Source organism: Oncorhynchus masou, unplaced genomic scaffold (genome assembly GCF_036934945.1).
Source record: "Oncorhynchus masou masou isolate Uvic2021 unplaced genomic scaffold, UVic_Omas_1.1 unplaced_scaffold_3009, whole genome shotgun sequence".
Lineage (NCBI taxonomy): Eukaryota > Metazoa > Chordata > Actinopteri > Salmoniformes > Salmonidae > Oncorhynchus > Oncorhynchus masou.
In genome coordinates this window covers 26285-45799 of record NW_027009428.1, presented here as the reverse complement: position 1 = coordinate 45799, position 19515 = coordinate 26285, and the positions used below count along the sequence as shown (strand labels likewise).

The 19515-nt window shown below is 48.2% G+C and overlaps 1 pseudogene; it reads right to left on the bottom strand.

Annotated features, from left to right (window-relative positions):
- Positions 1 to 2021: 2021 nt before the first annotated feature.
- LOC135534105 (actin filament-associated protein 1-like) overlaps positions 2022 to 19515 on the bottom strand; it is a 41156-nt pseudogene continuing 23662 nt past the window's right edge.

Sequence of the window (19515 nt, the reverse complement as noted above, 5' to 3'; positions counted from 1 at the left end):
CTCCCTCCCTCCTCCACTCTTTTGTTGTTTCTCCCCTACTCCCTTTACCCAAAACACCCAACCCCTCCCCTCTCCCTCTCCCCCTCCACTCTCTTGTTGTTTCTCCCCTACTCCCTTTACCCAAAACACCCAACCCCTCCCCCTCTCCCCCTCTCTCCCTCCTCCACTCTTGTTGTTTCTCCCCACTTCTTTACCCAAAACACCCAACCCAACCCCTCCCCTCTCTCCCTCCACTCTTTTGTTGTTTCTCCCCTACTCCCCTACTCCCTTTACCCAAACCCAACCCCTCCCCTCTCTCCCCCTGCCTCCCCCCTTGTTGTTTCTCCCCTACTCCCTTTACCCAATACACCCCCCTCCTCCTCCTCCCATCCTGTCCCCTCCCAAAAAGCTTTGTACAGGTACAATGGGTCTACATGTTCTGAGTGACATCATCTCTCTCTCTGCCCAACAGAAAAGAGAGGGATCCAAAATGGACCAGATGCGTAACTCTTTCTCCCCTCCCTGTAAACCTCTCCTCATCTCTCCCTCATCTTGTGGTGAGAGCTCTAACTCGCAGCCTAGTTGGACTTTGGCCGGGATCCAATCCGATCGCAGGTTATGGGCATTGAGGCTTTTTAAGGCAATGTTCCCATTCACGATAAACACTGCATATGTCGACTCAATTGCCTTTAAAACACCCACGATGCATTTAACCCAGCGATGGGATTGAACCCCAACCTCAATCTGAATGAAAAGAGAGGCAAAGAGGGATACAAACATGCACACGGATAACTTGAAAACAGCTGTTGGCGGCCATTTTTGTTACGCACAGCCTCATATTCCAACTAGGCCAATAAATGCACCATAAACCAGACGTTTTACAGGTAAACGTGCCTTTGAGTAAAAATAGTAAAAACTTAGCTTGCTTGCAGTAGTACATCAACATGCTACGTCTCACCCCTACAAAGCACCGTGGTTAGATTACACTGAGCAGTGTGGATATGGGAATATTTTGCAGTGTACTGTAGATGTGGTAAAATCATTACCAAAAACACCATTAGAAATACATGACATAAAACTGTCTGTGGTGTGTGGTGTGTGTGGTGTATGTGGTATGTGTGTGTGTGTGTGTGTGAGTGTGTGTGATGTGTATGAGCTGAAACGTGTTGCTAGAGTAGCAGCTGGAAGTTCAAGAATCCACAACCAGATTACAGTCTCTGGTTGAAGCAGATAACACACAGTATTTCTGACCATACAGGCCTCTATTTCTAACAGTGTATTAATGATGGGGTTGGAATGTGCCTCAAGACATTTTAAACACACACACACACACACATACAAACTAATGCATACATACACACAAACTAACACACACACACACACACACACACACACACACACACACACACACACACACACACACACACACACACACACACACACACACACACACACACACACACACACACACACACACACACACACACACACACACACACACACACACACAGAGTGAGACCAGACCACAGGGTTACAGTGCACCAGTGGCATGATTATAAGAGCTGTGGCCTGAGGCTCCTGGATGCAGAAGTGTGAATACGAGAGGCTACATTACTTGAGGTTGAGGACTTTTCCCAACGCCAGTGGCCAAACTCACCAAAACACCGCCACGCCCCTTAGTCTGACCCGCACATTCCAAAGGCCCACTCCCAGGCATCAACCACTAAGGACTAGAGTACTGTAGGTGTTTTGCTGGTTTGATGATTTGAAAATCATCTGGATTGCCTAACAGTGATACTAACGGCTGGATCCAGATGCTGTGGACATTAGTGGCACAGTGCAGTTCCTGTTCTAAAGAGAGGGAGCTATACAATACAACAAGCATTAAATATTATCAACATAAATAATCACGAGGATGCTAGTATTTACCTAAGAAACATTTACAAATAAATATGCACTTGATTTTGGAACCCCATGAGTTGTAGAAACCTGATTGTTTTATGTGATGGAGAAACACGCATACGAGAGACTGTATGGAAAGTGGATGACTGCAAAACAAAAACGAACAAAAAAAAACAAGATTGGGCGATACAAAAGCACACAACAGAGTAGTTGAAATATGACATGGTATTATGCAATGGTACGCTAGAAAAAGACTGCTAGTTCTTTATGTCCAGGAAATAAAGTAGACAAAAAAAAGAATCAACATTGTCTCGATCGTCTCTCTGTTTGGCTATGCTTGTAGTGTACTCTCTTCAACCTTCTTCCCCATACGAACTGATTTAAATAAATATATACACGCATTAAAATAAAATAAAAAGATAATAAGATAGGACTGTTGTGAACAGAGTTGTTGCTCATGTGCCAGTCTTCATCTCCCATTCCTGCAACAAAGGGAGCACTGAGTGAGTTGAGACGTACATGCAAATACACACAAATACCACAGTCACACGCAAATTCAGTGCAGTCATTAGACTGGGATGGGTGTGTGTCAGATGTGTGGTAATACAGGTGAATGAGTGCAGAGGATGTTTTGAGTGTGTGTGTGTTTTTTATTTTTTTATTTTACCTTTATTTAACTAGGCAAGTCAGTTAAGAACAAATTCTTATTTTCAATGACGGCCTTGGAACAGTGGGTTAACTGCCTGTTCAGGGGCAGAACGACAGATTTGTACCTTGTCAGCTTGGGGATATGAACTTGCAACCTTTCGGATACTAGTCCAACGCTCTAACGACTAGGCTACCCTGCCGCCCCGTGTGTGTGTGTGTGTGTGTACGTAAATTCAGGAGTGTGTGTGTGTGTGTGTGTGTGTGTGTGTCAGAAGAGGCTGGTGGGAGGAGCTATAGGAGAATTGGCTCATTGTAAGGCCTGGAATGGAATAGAATCAAATGTGGTTTCCATATGTTTGATACCGTTCCATTCATTCTAATCCGTTCCAGAAATTACAATGAGCCCCTCCTCCAATAGCTCCTCCCACCAGCCTCCACTGGTGTGTGTTCTCCGTAACTCTGTCCCACCTTAGCCTTCTTGAGGACATGGCCGCGGACGGCCGAGGGTTTCTGATTGGTCGTTCTGCGTAGGAGGGAGGCACTGTTGACGGGCAGAGTAGAACAGCTCTCTGTGTCACTGGTGTCACAGCTGGAGATGGGAGAGTTCTCTAGGGTACGCCTCAGCAACACTGGGGACTGGATACACACCATTCAGAGTCAGCAGCAACATTTGCAACAGCCTGTTTCTCATGAGTATGTTGGGCGTCTTTGACACAGTGAACAGACTATAGATGACTGTTATCAAGCTGGACACAGCGAAGAGACTATAAATGACTGTTATCAAGCTGGACACAGTGAAGAGACTATAAATGACTGTTATCAAGCTGGACACCTATAAATGTAGGTCAATTATCTTTTCTGCACAGGTTTGATTTAGTTTTAGTCATTTCAATTGAATGCTTTTGTCTGTTCACTGTTCACTTTTCAAGAGAAGGAAGCCATTGTACAGTACTGAGACTCAGCCATGGGTCATGGACATGGTAGAGACAGCCAGACCAGGACTTAATGGTTCCTCTCTAGGTATCTGCCTTCCAGGGAGTTTTTTCTAGCCACTGTGCTTCTGCCTCTGCATTGCTTGCTCTTTGGTGTTTTAGGGCTGGGCTTCTGCCTCGCTGCATTGCTTGCTCTTTGGTGTTTTAGGCTGGGCTTCTGCCTCTGCATTGCTTGCTCTTTTGGTGTTTTAGGCTGGGCTTCTGCCTCTGCATTGCTTGCTCTTTGGTGTTTTAGGCTGGGCTTCTGCCTCTGCATTGCTTGCTCTTTTGGTGTTTTAGGCTGGGCTTCTGTAAGGCACTTTGTGACAACTGCTGATGTAAAAAAAAAAAAAAGATTGATAAAACAAACCTGTGGGCTGGAGGTGCCAGACTTGGGCTCGATGGTGAGTCCCAGAGTGACTCCTCCGTTCAGGGCCTTCTTGAGACTCTCCTTGACCTCTGTCATCTCCAGCTCCAGGCTCACCCGCTCGTCCTCCTTCAGCTTGCACTCGTCCTCCACCCTTTTCAGCCGCTCTGTCAGGGACCCAGCGCAGCGCTTAGCTGTGTGAAGGAGGTGGAGGAAGGAGGCTTTAGAATGGGTCACCGCACTACCGTACACTCTTAGTATCTGTCCTTCCTTACACTCCGTACACTCTAGTATCTGTAGTTTATTGAGAAGTCAGTCAGGAAAAGAACATCTGACTCCCATCTCTCCCTCCAAACCCTTCTTCCATCCTGCACCCCTCAATCCTAAACCTAACCCACCCATCCATAACTCCACTCACTACTAACCCTCCCATCATCTCCATCTTACACTACTTTCACTCCCACCTCTCTCCTCTTCTCTCTACCTTGGTAGAAGCAGTGTGTGTGTGTGTGTGTGTGTGTGTGTGTGTGTGTGTGTCGTACCGGTGCTGGCCTCCATGGCGGTGCGCAGGTCTTTCCTGTCCTTCTTCAGCTGGGTCAGACGGTTCCTGATGTCCTGCTTTCTGTTGATTAGCTCCTCCTCTTTAGCCTGCAGCATCTTGGCGTCCGCCTCCACACGGTTCTTACCGCACTTATACTGCTCTGCACCTACAGGACAGAGAGGAGAGAGGAGTTCTATACACACTACATGACCAAAAGGACGTGGACACCTGCTTGTTGAACATCTCATTCCAACATCATGAGCATTAATATGGAGTTTGTCCCCCTCGCGGCTATAACAGCCTCCACTCTTCTGGGAAGGCTTTCCACTGGATGTTGGAATATTGCTGCTACAACAGCCTCCACTCATCTGGGAAGGCTTTCCACTGGATGTTGGAACATTGCTGCTATAACAGCCTCCACTCTTCTGGGAAGGCTTTCCACTGGATGTTGGAACATTGCTGCAGGGACTTGCTTCCATTCAACCACAAGAGCATTAGTGAGGTCGGAAACTGATGTTGCGCGATTAGGACTGGCTCGCAGTCGGCATTCCAATTCCAATTCCAATCCCAAGGTGTCCAATGAGGTTGAGGTCAGGGCTCTGTGCAAGTCAGTCAAGTTCTCTCCACACCGATTTTGACAAACCATTTCTGTATGGACCTTGATTTGTGCACAGGGGGCATTGTCATGCTGAAACAGGAAAGGCCTTTTCCCCAAACTGTTGCCAGAAAGTTGGAAGCACAGAAAATGCACTAGGCGGTCCCGTTTGAGTTTGCGTGGCCTACCACTTCACGTGCTGAGCCATTGTTGCTCATCGAGAATGTAATTTTATGCTGTAGCATTGTGATTTCCTCTTCACTGGACCTAAGAGGCCCAAACCATGAAAAAAACAGCTCCAGACCATTAATCCTCATCCACCAAACTTTACAGTTGACACTATGCATTGGGGCAGGTAGCATTCTCCTGGCATCCACCATACCCAAATTCATCCGTCGGACTGCCAGATGGTGAAACGTTATGCAGAGATTTACACTCCAGCCGACATTTGGCATGGTGCATGGTGATCTTAGGATTGCAGCTGCTTAGCCATGGAAACCCATTTCATGAAGCTCCCCGACAAACAGTTATTGTGCTGACATTGCTTCCAGAGGCTTGGAACTCGGGTAGTGAGTGTTGTAACCGAGGACAGACGGTTTTATACGCTCTACGCACTTCAGCACTCAGCGGTCCCATTCTGTGTGCTTATGCGGCCTACTACTTCACGGCTGAGCCGTTGTTGCTCCTAGACGATTCCACTTCACAATAACAGCACTTACATTTGACCAGGGCAGCTCTAGCAGGAACGTAATTTGCCAAACTTGTGGAAAGGTGGTATCCTATGACAGTGTCCGTAGAAAGTCACTGAGCTCTTCAGTACGGGCCATTCTACTTCCAATTTTTTGTCTATGGAGATTGCAGGGCTGTGTGCTCAATTTTTATACACCTGTCAGCAAACGGGTATTGCTGAAACTAGCCGTAATCCACTCATTTGAAGGGCTGTCCACATACTTCTGTTTATATAGTGTACCTTCACACCATTAAACTCAAACAGTGTGGGGAAATGGGCAATGGAAGGGGAGGAAGAAGGGGAGAAGGAGGGATTAGGGGGGAGGGAGAAGGAGGGATTAGGGGGAAGGGGAAGGAGGGATTTGGGGAAAAAGAGGGATTAGGAGGAGAATAGAATCATAGGTGGAGGAATGGGAAGGAAATAACAGGGATGATGATAGGAATGGGAGGGGAGAAATGGGATAACGGGATGGGGATGAGAGGAAATGGGATAACAAGGGATGATGAATAACGAGGAATGGGAGAACAAGAGAGATGGGATAACGGGATGGAATGGGATAACAGGATGAGAGGAATGGGATAACAGAGGAATGGGATAACAATGGATGAGAGGAATGGAATAACGGATGAGAGGAATGGGAGAACAGGGGATGAGAGGAATGGGATAACGGGGGATGAGAGGAATGGGAGAACAATGGATGAGAGGAACCATGAAGAGAGAACAGGGATGAGAGGTCATGATGAAGAGGGGAACAGGGATGAGAGGAATGGGATAACAGGGGATGAGAGGAATGGGAGGAGAGAACAGGGGATGAGAGGAATGATGAAGAGGGAAGAACAGGGGATGAGAGGAATGGGAGGGAGAACAGAAGATGAGAGGAATGGGAGGGGAGAACAGAAGGATGAGAGGAATGGGAGGGGAGAACAGGGGATGAGGAGGAATGATGAGGGGAGAACAGAAGATGAGAGGAATGGGAGGGGAGAACAGAAGATGAGAGGAATGGGAGGGAGAACAGGGATGAGAGGAATGGAACAGATGGGGAGAAGAATAGGGGATAAGAGGAATGGGAGGGGAGAACAGGAGATGAGAGGAATGGGAGGGGAGAACAGGGATGAGAGGAATGGGAGGAGAATAGGATGAGGAATGGGAGGGGACAACAGGGTGATGATAGGGGAGAACAGGAGGAGGGAGAGGAGAAAGAACCGACCAATGGTTCAACCAATGCTCATCAGAGTTCATAAACTGGACCAGAAACCCAGTGAACCCAAGCCTCAGCCCAGAAATACCTGTTAATCACCCAGAAGAGGGTAGGGTCCAACCCTGCTGGAAAATAATAACCTGAATAAGAAACCTAAGCCACTGGAGCCTCTCCACACCACAAATGACACGTGTGTGTGTGTGTGTGCTCCTCACTAGAACATTAGCCTTTACGAAGGACTGTATACTCATTCAAACCACCACTTGACATCTTCAACCATCTGGCTAATAATTGATATGGGCCTATTTTAGCTTGAGATGAAACAAGGATTGTGTAACAGACACTGAATCCAAAATGTCTTGAGAAAGCGGGTTCAAAACGGTCGTAGATCCACAGCATTACTGAATAGACACAGCCCTCCATCATACAGATTAGCCCCACCAGTGACCACTCTGTCCCCTGGCCAAATATGAGTGTTAGTTTGGTCTGGATATGTAGTGACAGTCATCCACAAGGTTGGGTTTTTACGACGGATGGTTTCTAAGAAACTGTATTAGCTCCACCCAAAATATGTCTGCTCCTGCTGCTTCACCAACTGTCAGTTGGGAATTCCGGCATTTTCCGGCTTATTGTGGTGTTTCAGTTTTCCTAGAAAGCGATCAGCGGTGTGTTTGACTGAGGAGTGGGGCGCCAGACTTAGTGTCTACTAAGACCAGGCTACTGCTGTATAGCCAGTGGCTGGTATAATGATGACTGGAAGTGACAGACGAGCACCAGTTGAATTAACATGCCAGTACTGGGTGTCATGATTTGCAGACTGTAATGTACTCATGGGAATGTGTCTCTATCGCACACACACAGAAACACACACACACACACACACACACACACACACACACACACACACACACACACACACACACACACACACACACACACACACACACACACACACACACACACACACACACACACACACACACACACACAGAAACACACACACACACACACACAGAAACACACACACACACACACAGAGAAACACACACACACACACAGAAACACACACACACACACAGAAACACACACACACACACACACACACACACACACACACACACACACACACACACAGAAACACACACAGAAACACACACACACACACACACACACAGAAACACACACACACACACACACACACAGAAACACACACACACACACACAGAAACACACACACACACACACAGAAACACACACACACACACATAAACACACATAAACACACACACACACACAGACACACACACACACACACAGAAACACACACACACACAGAAACACACACACACACACACACACACACACACACACACACACACACACACACACACACACACACACACACACACACAGAAACACACAGAAACACACACACACACACAGAAACACACACACACACACACTTACTGGAGTTGTTGTGTTTCACAGATGCTGTTCCATTGGTGGCTGTTCCATTGGTCTTCTTGGCCTGGTTCTTGTCCACCTTCTGTTTAGACGCTGTCCCATTGGTCACTGGGACCTTTTTTCCTTCAGCTGATTGGTTGAGAAGGAGGAAGAGAGAACATCTATTCATAATCTGGTTGAAATGCACAGGCTTAAAACTGCTAAGTATAATTTGCACATATAATGAAAACCATGAAGTGAACAGACAGTTACAATGGCTACAAAACAACTTCAATAAAAACCACAATGTCCACCAACCTCCCCAGGTGGATATGATCATGAGAACGCCCTGTGCACAGCTGTACAAACACATTTTTTAAGTTAAACATAACACAGTAATCCCAGTCCTACTGTGCTGCATTACTCCTGCAGTGTGTGTGACTGTGTGTCTGATGACAATGAAAGGTTCATCTGAGGATGGGCACACACACACACACACACACACACACACACACACACACACACACACACACACACACACACACACGCTCAAAAAAAAAACAGCAACTCTATGCCAACGCCATGTGATGGGTGTGTGTAACAGTGCTGGGTGCCACGTTCAGTACATGTCAGGTTTATGTAGACCAGGGGCATCAACGTCATACCATGGAGGGCCTAGGTTCATGCTTTCAGCTTTTTCAATTAAGACCTAGACAACCAGGTGAGGAGAGCTCCTTACTAATCAATGACCTTTAATCAATCAATCAAGTACAAGGGAGGAGCCGAAAAACCAGCAGACACTCTGCCTTCCGTGAATGAGTTGGACACGTGCTGTAACGTCTTTACAAATATAAAATAATGACATAATATGGAGGTGATGGTCAGTGTAAAGGCAAGGAGTAGTGTGAACATATTGAGGACACACACACACGCACACACATACACACACAACCCTCTAAAAGCAGGTGGTCCGCAGTGCTCTGAGAGATACGCAGCCTAACACACTGCAGCTATTTGACCCCCCCCTACTTCTGTCAGTTAATATCAAGGCTCTCCAGCTAAGGTTTGCTAAAGAAAGTGCATGGTCAATGTCTCAGACCCTAACCCCATACACTCAAAACTGACATTTTACGAGGGGCTCAATATACTTGTAACACCATTCCTCTGCATGGCCATGTTTTTAATCACATTACTAAGAGACACACTACAGTAGGACTAAGCCAGCAGGGATTTTGAGGATAATGTCTGAAACCTAGATTCTGGGTGGCCAGTATCAACACCATTATATTAAAACAAAGCATGTCTCTGCAGGAATAACACATGTAACAAGAATTGAGACTCAAATTGCAATATTTAATCCTTCTCCAATCCTCCTCTGTACATACAGTATTCTCTGTCCAATCCCCTCCTCTACATACAGTATCTCTGTCCAATCCTCCTTCTACATACAGTATCCCTGTCCAATCCCCTCCTCTCTACATACAGTATTCTGTCCAATCCCATCCCCACATACAGTATCCCTGTCCAATCACATCCTCTCTACATACCTACATACAGTATCTGTCCAATCCCCTCCTCTAGACATACAGTATCTCTGTCCAATCCCCTCCTCTCTACATACAGTATCTCTGTCCAATCCCCTCCTTTCTACATACAGTATCTGTCCAATCCCTCCTCTCTACATACATCTTCTGTCCAATCCCCTCCCCTCTCCCTACATACAGTATCTGTCCAATCCCCTCCTCTACATACAATATCTCTGTCCAATCCCCTCCTCTAGACATACAGTATCTCTGTCCAATCCCCTCCTCTCCTCTCTACATACAGTATCTCTGTCCAATCCCTCCTCTAGACATACAGTATCTCTGTCCAATCCCTCCTCTAGACATACAGTATCTCTGTCCAATCCCCTCCTCTAGACATACAGTATCTCTGTCCAATCCTCTACTCTAGATCATGTCCAATCCCTCCTCTAGACATAGCATCTCTGTCCAATCCCCTCCTCTAGACATACAGTATCTCTGTCCAATCCCCTCCTCTCTACATACAGTATCTCTGTCCAATCCCCTCTACTCTACATACAGCATCTCTGTCCAATCCCCTCCTCTCTACATACAGTATCTCTGTCCAATCCTCCCCTCTAGACATACAGTATCTCTGTCCAATCCTCCTCTACATACAGTATCCCTGTCCAATCCCCTCCTCTCTACATACAGTATCTCTGTCCAATCCCATCCCCTCTACATATACAGTATCCCTGTCCAATCACATCCTCTCTACATACCTACATACAGTATCTGTCCAATCCTCCTCTAGACATACAGTATCTCTGTCCAATCCCCTCCTCTCTACATACAGTATCTCTGTCCAATCCCCTCCTTCTCTACATACAGTATCTGTCCAATCCCCTCCTTCTACATACAGTATCTCTGTCCAATCCCCTCCTCTCTACATACAGTATCCCTGTCCAATCCCCTTTCCTCTACATACAGTATCTGTCCAATCCCTCCTCTAGACATACAATATCTCTGTCCAATCCCCTCCTCTCCTCTCTACATACAGTATCTCTGTCCAATCCCCTCCTCTCTACATACAGTATCTCTGTCCAATCCCCTCCTCTAGACATACAGTATCTCTGTCCAATCCCCTCTACTCTACATACAGTATCTGTCCAATCCCCTCCTCTCTACATACAGCATCTCTGTCCAATCCCCTCCTCTCTACATACAGTATCTCTGTCCAATCCCCTCCTCTCTACATACAGTATCTCTGTCCAATCCTCCTCTCTACATACAGTATCCCTGTCCAATCCCCTCTTCTCTACATACAGTATCTGTCCAATCCTCCTCTAGACATACAATATCTCTGTCCAATCCCCTCCTCTCCTCTCTACATACAGTATCTCTGTCCAATCCCCTCCTCTCTACATACAGTATCTCTGTCCAATCCCCTACTCTACATACAGTATCCGTCCAATCCCCTCCTCTAGACATACACATCTCTGTCCAATCCCCTCCTCTCCTCTCTACATACAGTATCTGTCCAATCCTCCTCTCTACATACAGTATCTCTGTCCAATCCCCTCTACTCTACATACAGTATCCGTCCAATCCCCTCCTCTAGACATACAATATCTCTGTCCAATCCTCCTCTCCTCTCTACATACAGTATCTGTCCAATCCCCTCCTCTCTACATACAGTATCTCTGTCCAATCCTCCTCTAGACATACAGTATCTCTGTCCAATCCCCTCCTTCTCTACATACAGTATCTGTCCAATCCCCTCCTCTCTACATACAGTATCTGTCCAATCCCCTCCTCTCTACATACAGTATCTGTCCAATCCCCTCCTCTCTACATACAGTATCTGTCCAATCCCCTCCTCTCTACATACAGTATCTGTCCAATCCCCTCCTCTCTACATACAGTATTCCTGTCCAATCCCTCCTCAGACATACAGTATCTGTCCAATCCCCTCCTCTCTACATACAGTATCTCTGTCCAATCCCCTCCTCTCTACATACAGTATTCCTGTCCAATCCCCTCCTCTAGACATACAGTATCTGTCCAATCCCCTCCTCTCTACATACAGTATCTCTGTCCAATCCCCCTCCTCTCTACATACAGTATCTCTGTCCAACTCTCCTCTCTACATACAGTATCCTTTTCAATCCCCTCCTCTCACATACAGTATCTCTGTCCAATCCCCTGTCTCTACATACAGTATCTTCTGTCCAATCTCTCCTCTCTACATACAGTATCTTTGTCCAATCCCCTCCTCTCTACATACAGTATCTGTCCAATCCCTCCTCTCTACATACAGTATCCCTGTCCAATCCCCCTCCTCTCTACATACAGTATCCCTGTCACCTCTCCCGTAGAAAATAATTGCTATCTGTTTTAATTCATATTTAGTTAAAGGGAGAGTTCACACCAAAATCATAAAGTTATTCGATGGAATTTAGATGATGTCATTGACATTTGGGTCTATACAAGAAATGTCACAAGGGTCCCAACATCTTTTTAGGTATGAAAATGTTTGATAAACATTGACTTTGAAGTGAACTATGCAGTTGATATGAAAGAGAAGAGTTCAGTGTAGGTTGCATAAATGTTAGGAAAGCAGTGCGTTAGTCACCTGAGCAATGGCTTTAGTGTTAGTGTTAGCCGAGGAAGCGGAGGAAGAGGAGAGGAGTTTGGATTTGACAGGGCCAGGGGTTTTGTAGTGGCTGGAGGAAGAGGAGGAGGAGGATGATGCCAGGCGACTGGGCTTGGGGAGTAGCGGGCAGCCAGCTTGGGCGAAGGCATGTTCTCATACAGGTCGGGGTCAGTGTTCTCATACAACACCTCCTCTCAGACGTCGCCCTCCGGTGGCAGGGCTGGAGTATAGCGCCTCGGGTCCTTACGATAGAGGAAGGTATGCAAAGAGGAGAGGAGAGAAGAGAAGGGGAGAGGAGAAGAGAGGATAGGAGAGGAGAAGAGAGGAGAGAAGAGAAGGGGAGAGGAGAAGAGAGAAGAGGAGAGGAGAGAAGGGGGAGAAGAGGAGAGAAGAGGAGAGAAAGAGGAGAGAAGAGGAGAGAAGGGGAGAGGAGAGAAGGGGAGAGAAGAGGAGAGGAGAGAAGGGAGAGAAGAAGAGGAGAGAGAAGAGGAGAGAAGAGGAGAGAAGAGGAGGAGAGAAGAGGAGAGAAGAGGAGAGAAGAGGAAATATAAAGAAAGAAAATGATAAGAGAGAAGGGGAGATGAAAATGTGAAACAGAGTGAACAAAGGAGCCAGCAAATGAGACGATAAAAGGGGGGAGGAGAAGAGAAAGAGAGGACACCAAAGGGTTGATGTTGTTGTTACAGACCAGTGAGTTGGAGCAGAACGTACTTGAAAGTTGCACAATAATTGAATCAGAGGGATGAGCATGGGAAAGAGGGAGCGAGAGAGGATGAGAAACAAAAAGATGTCCCTGATGCAAGCCATCACAATGCAGCATCCAGACAGGAGATGGAGAGATACTGCTCCCATTTGTTCTTATATATAGATATTTTGTGTGTGTGTGTGTGTGTGTGTGTGTGTGTGTGTGTGTGTGTGTGTGTGTGTGTGTGTGTGTGTGTGTGTGCTTACCATTCCATTGATGGGCACATCATCATAGTGCAGTGCCATTCCAGAGGGACATGCGTAACTGTTGGCAGGGTTGTCCAGATAAGGGTTGGGAGATACAGCACGTTTACTGGTGAAGCTGAGGAGGACACTGTGAGTTACTATACAAGGACAAATGACACCTTCTCCTCAAAATCCTAGTCATCTATAGAATGTAGAGCCTATTGGGAATAAGGAGAGAATTTGCCTTTAAGGACCCTTATAGCTGTTGTCTCATATTGTCCCCATCATACAAATAACAGTCCAATCATTTAGTAATCCAGTTGATATTGAAACTCTTCATCCAGCCCTTTGCTAAGTGTGTTGTGGTTTGTTTGTGTGGGCAGGACTGGACTGCACACAGTGCTCTGGTGAAAACAATGCTGGTAAGAGAGTGACTCACATCCTCTCAGGGAAAACATTGATCCAGAGTCGTGCATTCCTAACTCAACAGGGGCTGAGGGGTTTTTCAAAACCTCATAGTGGACACATACCATCATGCACCCGTCCCAACTGTCATACAACGCTTGCCTTTTTGGTGGATTTCAAAACGCATGCACACACTCGGCCAACATACCCACCAACACCCCATCTTTAATAAAATATAGATATTTAGTTTTTCCTTTTTTTTTTTGCACCAGATATAAACATACGAATAACAACTTAGAGACAAACACAAACAATGACTACATCTCATCAGCCCAGAACTGCTCACAGCCCATCTGGAAAACAAAATTACCCTATGTGTGTGTGTGTGTGTGTGTGTGTGTCTCACCAGAAGGACTGCTTGGCCAGCTGGATAACGTTTGCGGTAGTCTCTACATCTGTGTGTGTGTGTGTGTGTGTGTGTGTGTGTGTGTGTGTGTGTGTGTGTGTGTGTGTGTGTGTGTGTGTGTGTGTGCGTGCGCGTGCGTGCGTGCGTGTGTGTGCGTCTCACCAGAAGGACTGCTTGGCCAGCTGGATAACGTTTGCGGTAGTCTCTACATCTATGTAATCATAATGTAAAGCTGCAGGGTCTGTGATAGAGCCTGTTTCAGCTAGCAGCATCCCCAGCCACCGACCCATGACCTCTGAGGAGGACGCCTGGAGAGAACAGGGTTTAGAGAGATCCAGCACTATTTTATATCCAACTCAAACTATCACATGACCACAAAGCTACTCACTAGCTAGTTAGTGCATTTGATGGTGTGGGAAGATGCCCCTTGGGCGCTGATTTAAGGTCAGATCTGATGATTTGAACATGAAGGTTCAGATTTGGCGTGGTGGGTAAGCTGATCCCAGATCTGAATCTATGACCAACTTCCACCCATTGACCACCAACCTACCTCCAGTACAGCCACCTCCTGTCCGCGGAGCAGGCGGAAGGCGAAGGGTGTTTGGAGTCCAGTCCCGGGCTGACCTGCAGCCCCTGAGGGGCAGGCTGGCCGTGTGGGTCTCAGATCAGTACGGTCCTTATGAAGCAGCAGCTGGTTGTCCTTCAGACGACACCAACGCCACGCCAGCGGTTATTGGACAGCACGTTCAGGTAGCCTGTCAATCAGGCAAGACGGACCAGTTAGAATAAAAGGGTGTGGTAAAGTGACCAATGGTGAAACAGCAGACCAGGAAATGGATAAGTAATCCCCCCCCCTTAAATGATTTAGATGCACTATTGTACAGTGGCTGTTCCACTGGATGTCAGAAGGTGAATTCACCAATTTGTAAGTCGCTCTGGATAAGAGCGTCTGCTAAATGAGTTAAATGTAAATGTAAATGAAATGGGTCAATAGCTGCAGTTCTGGTTGTTGTAAGTCAAGGCATGTCCCCGTACATTCTACATAGAAACAACAACAATGTATTGGAACACATTTTAACAGAGCACCTATCGACCAATCCACCCTTGATATAGGTTGTCCTCTACACACCCCAGATGTGACCTCTAACCCCTAACAGGTGTCTTACCACAGGTGGGTATGTCCTCCTCGGCTGAAGAGGTCTGTTCGTCAGTGGACGGCTTCTTCTTGCCTAAGCCAATGATCTTAGTGATCTTCTTCCCCGCCCCTTTACTCAGCGTGCCTCCCTTCTGACTCTTCTGAGAGTCCTTCTTCCCCTTACCTGAGGGAGAGAGAGACAGTTGGCGGGGAGACAGAGAGAGAGAGGAGAGAGAGTGAGAGAGAAAAAAGGAAGGTATAGAGGGGAGGGGGAGAGAAAGAGAGAGAGGAAGGTATAGAGTGAGAGGGGGAGGGGGAGAGAGAGAGAGACATACAATGCCAGAGAGCTAGACCATCACAGTACTGTAATCTTTAACTATTCAACTATGATCACAGTACCTGATGAGACTGTAATAGACAAGCAGATCATTTGAATATTTTGGTCAGAAATTAGGCCTACTACCCAAAGAGACCCATGGACACAATGACAGTGAACATTATCCTGGAAATACTGTGGTCTAAACCAGGCCTAAAGGCTGTCTCTGTGTGTCTGAAGATACAATCTGCTGGTCCCTGTTGTTTGGATTGGAGAGGAGAGAGACACAGGAGAGAGACACAGGAGAGAGACAGAGGAGACAGGGAGAGAGAGGAGAGAGACACAGGAGAGACACAGGAGAGAGACAGAGGAGAGAGACAGAGGAGAGAGACACAGGAGAGAGACACAGGAAAGAGACACAGGAGAGAGACACAGGAGAGAGACACAGGAAAGAGACACAGGAGAGAGACAGAGGAGACACGGGAGAGAGACACAGGGAGAGAGACACAGGAGAGAGACAGAGGAGAGAGACAGAGGAGAGACAGAGGAGACACGGGAGAGAGACAGAAGAGACACGTGAGAGAGACACAGGAGACACGGGAGAGAGACACAGGAGAGAGACAGAGGAGACACGGGAGAGAGACAGAGGAGAGAGACAAATGAGAGAGAGGAGACACAGGAGAGAGACAGAGGAAAGACACAAGAGAGGACACAGGAGACACAGAGGAGAGAGACAGAGGAGAGAGACAGAGGAGAGAGACACAGGAGAGAGAGACACAGAGGAGAAAGACACAGGAGAGAGACAAAGGAGAGAGACAGAGGAGAGAGACAGAGGAGAGAGACAGGGAGAGAGACTGAGGAGAGAGACACAGGAGAGAGAGAGGAGAGAGACAGAGGAGACACAGGAGAGAGACACGGGGAGAGAGACACAGGAGAGAGACAGAGGAGAGAGACAGAGGAGACACGGGAGAGACAGAGGAGAAAGACACAGGAGAGAGACAGAGGAGAGAGACAGAGGTGACACAGGAGAGAGACACAGGAGAGAGACACAGGAGAGAGACAGAGGAGACACAGGAGAGAGACAGAGGAGAGAGACAGAGGAGACACAGGAGAGAGACAGAGGAGAGAGACAGAGGAGACACAGGAGAGAGACACAGGAGAGAGACAGAGGAGACACGGGAGACAGAGAGAGACACAGAGGAGAGAGACAGAGGAGACACAGAGAGAGACAGGAGGAGACAGAGGAGAGAGACACAGGAGAGGACAGAGGAGACACAGGGGAGAGAGACACAGGAGAGAGACAGAGGAGAGAGACAGAGAGAGACACAGAGGAGACACAGGAGAGACAGAGGAGACACAGGAGAGACAGGAGAGAGACAGAGGAGACACAGGGGGAGACACAGGGGGAGAGACAGAGGACACAGAGAGACAGAGGAGACACAGGAGAGAGACAGAGAGAGACAGAGGAGACACAGGAGGAGACACACAGGAGAGACAGAGGAGACACAGGAGAGAGAGACAGAGGAGACACAGGGAGAGACACAGAGGAGAGACACAGGGGAGAGACAGGGAGACACAGACAGAGGAGGAGACAGAGGAGACACAGGAGAGAGACACAGGAGAGAGACAGAGGAGACACAGGAGAGAGACAGAGGAGACACAGGAGAAAGACAGAGGAGAGACACAGAGGAGACACAGGAGAGAGACAGAGAGAGACACAGGAGAGATACATAGGAGACACAGGAGAGAGACAGGAGACACAGGAGAGAGACACAGAGGAGACACAGGGGAGAGACACAGGAGGACAAGAGACACAGGAGGAGACAGGAGAGAGACAGGGGAGAGACAGAGGAGACACAGGAGAGAGACAGGAAGGAGAGAGGAGAGAGACAGAGGAGACACAGGAGAGAGACACAGGAGAGGAGAGAGACAGAGGAGAGACACAGGAGAGAGACAGAGGAGACACAGGAGAGAGACACAGGAGAGAGACAGAGGAGACACAGGAAGAGACAGAGGAGACACAGGGGAGAGACACAGGAGAGACACAGGAGGAGCAGACAGAGGAGACACAGGAGAGAGACAGAGGAGAGAGACACAGGGGGAAGAGAGAGACACAGGAGACACAGGAGAGAGACAGAGGAGACACAGAGAGAGACAGGGAGACACAGGAGAGAGACAGAGGAGAGAGACAGAGGAGACACAGGAGGAGAGACACAGGAGAGAGACAGAGGAGACACAGGGAGGACAGAGGAGACACAGGGGGAGAGACAGGAGGAGAGAGACAGAGGAGAGACACAGGAGAGAGACACAGGAGAGAGACAGAGGGAGACACAGGGAAGAGGACAGGAGAGGACAGGACACAGGAGAGAGACACAGGAGAGAGACAGAGGAGACACAGGGGAGAGACACAGAGGGAGAGACAGAGGAGACACAGAGGAGAGAGACAGAGGAGACACAGGAGAGAGACAGAGGAGACACAGAGAGAGACAGAGGAGACACAGGGAGAGACAGAGGAGACACAGGAGAGAGACAGAGGAGAGAGACAGGAGAGATACAGGAGGAGACACAGGAGAGAGACAGAGGAGACACAGGAGGAGAGACACAGGAGAGAGACACAGGGAGACACAGGGAGACACAGGAGAGAGACACAGACACAGGGAGCAGAGGAGACACAGGAGAGAGACACAGGAGAGAGACACAGGAGAGAGACAGAGGAGACACAGGGAGAGACACAGGAGAGAGACACAGAGAGACACAGGAGAGAGACACAGGGGAGAGAGACAGAGGAGACACAGGAGAGAGACACAGGGAGGAGACAGACACAGGGGAGAGACAGAGGAGACACAGGGGACAGAGGGGACACAGACAGCGGAGAGAGACAGAGGAGACACAGGAGAGAGACACAGGAGAGAGACAGAGGAGACACAGGAGAGAGACAGAGGAGACACAGGAGAGAGACACAGGAGAGAGACAAAGGAGAGACACAGGAGGAGACAGAGGACACAGGAGAGAGACAGAGGAGACACAGGAGAGAGACACAGAAGACAGGAGACACAGGAGAGAGACAGAGGAGGGAGAGAGACACAGGAGAGAGACAGAGGAGACACAGGAGAGAGACACAGGAGAGAGACAGAGGAGACACAGGGGAGAGACAGAGGAGACACAGGAGAGAGACAGGAGAGAGACACACAGGAGAGAGACACAGGAGAGAGACAGAGGAGACACAGGAGAGAGACAGAGGAGACACAGGAGAGACACAGGAGAGGACAGAGAGACAGAGGAGAGACAGAGGAGACACAGGGGAGAGACAGAGGAGAGACAGAGGAGAGAGACAGAGGAGACACAGGAGAGAGACACAGGAGAGACACAGGAGAGATACATAGGAGACACACAGGAGAGAGACAGAGGAGACACAGGAGAGAGACACAGGAGAGAGACAGACACAGGGGAGAGACACAGGAGAGAGACAGAGGAGACACAGGAGACAGAGGAGAGGGGACACAGGAGGAGACAGAGGGGGAACACAGGAGAGAGAGACAGGGGAGACACAGGGGACACACACAGGAGAGAGACAGAGGAGACACAGGAGAGAGACAGGAGAGAGACAGAGGAGACACAGGGGAGAGACACAGGAGAGAGACAGGGGGACAGGGGAGAGACAGGAAAGGAGAGACACAGGGAGGGAGAGACAGAGGAGACACAGGAGGGAGAGACAGAGGAGAGAGAGACAGAGGAGACACAGGAGAGAGACAGAGGAGACACAGGAGAGAGACAGAGGAGACACAGGAGAG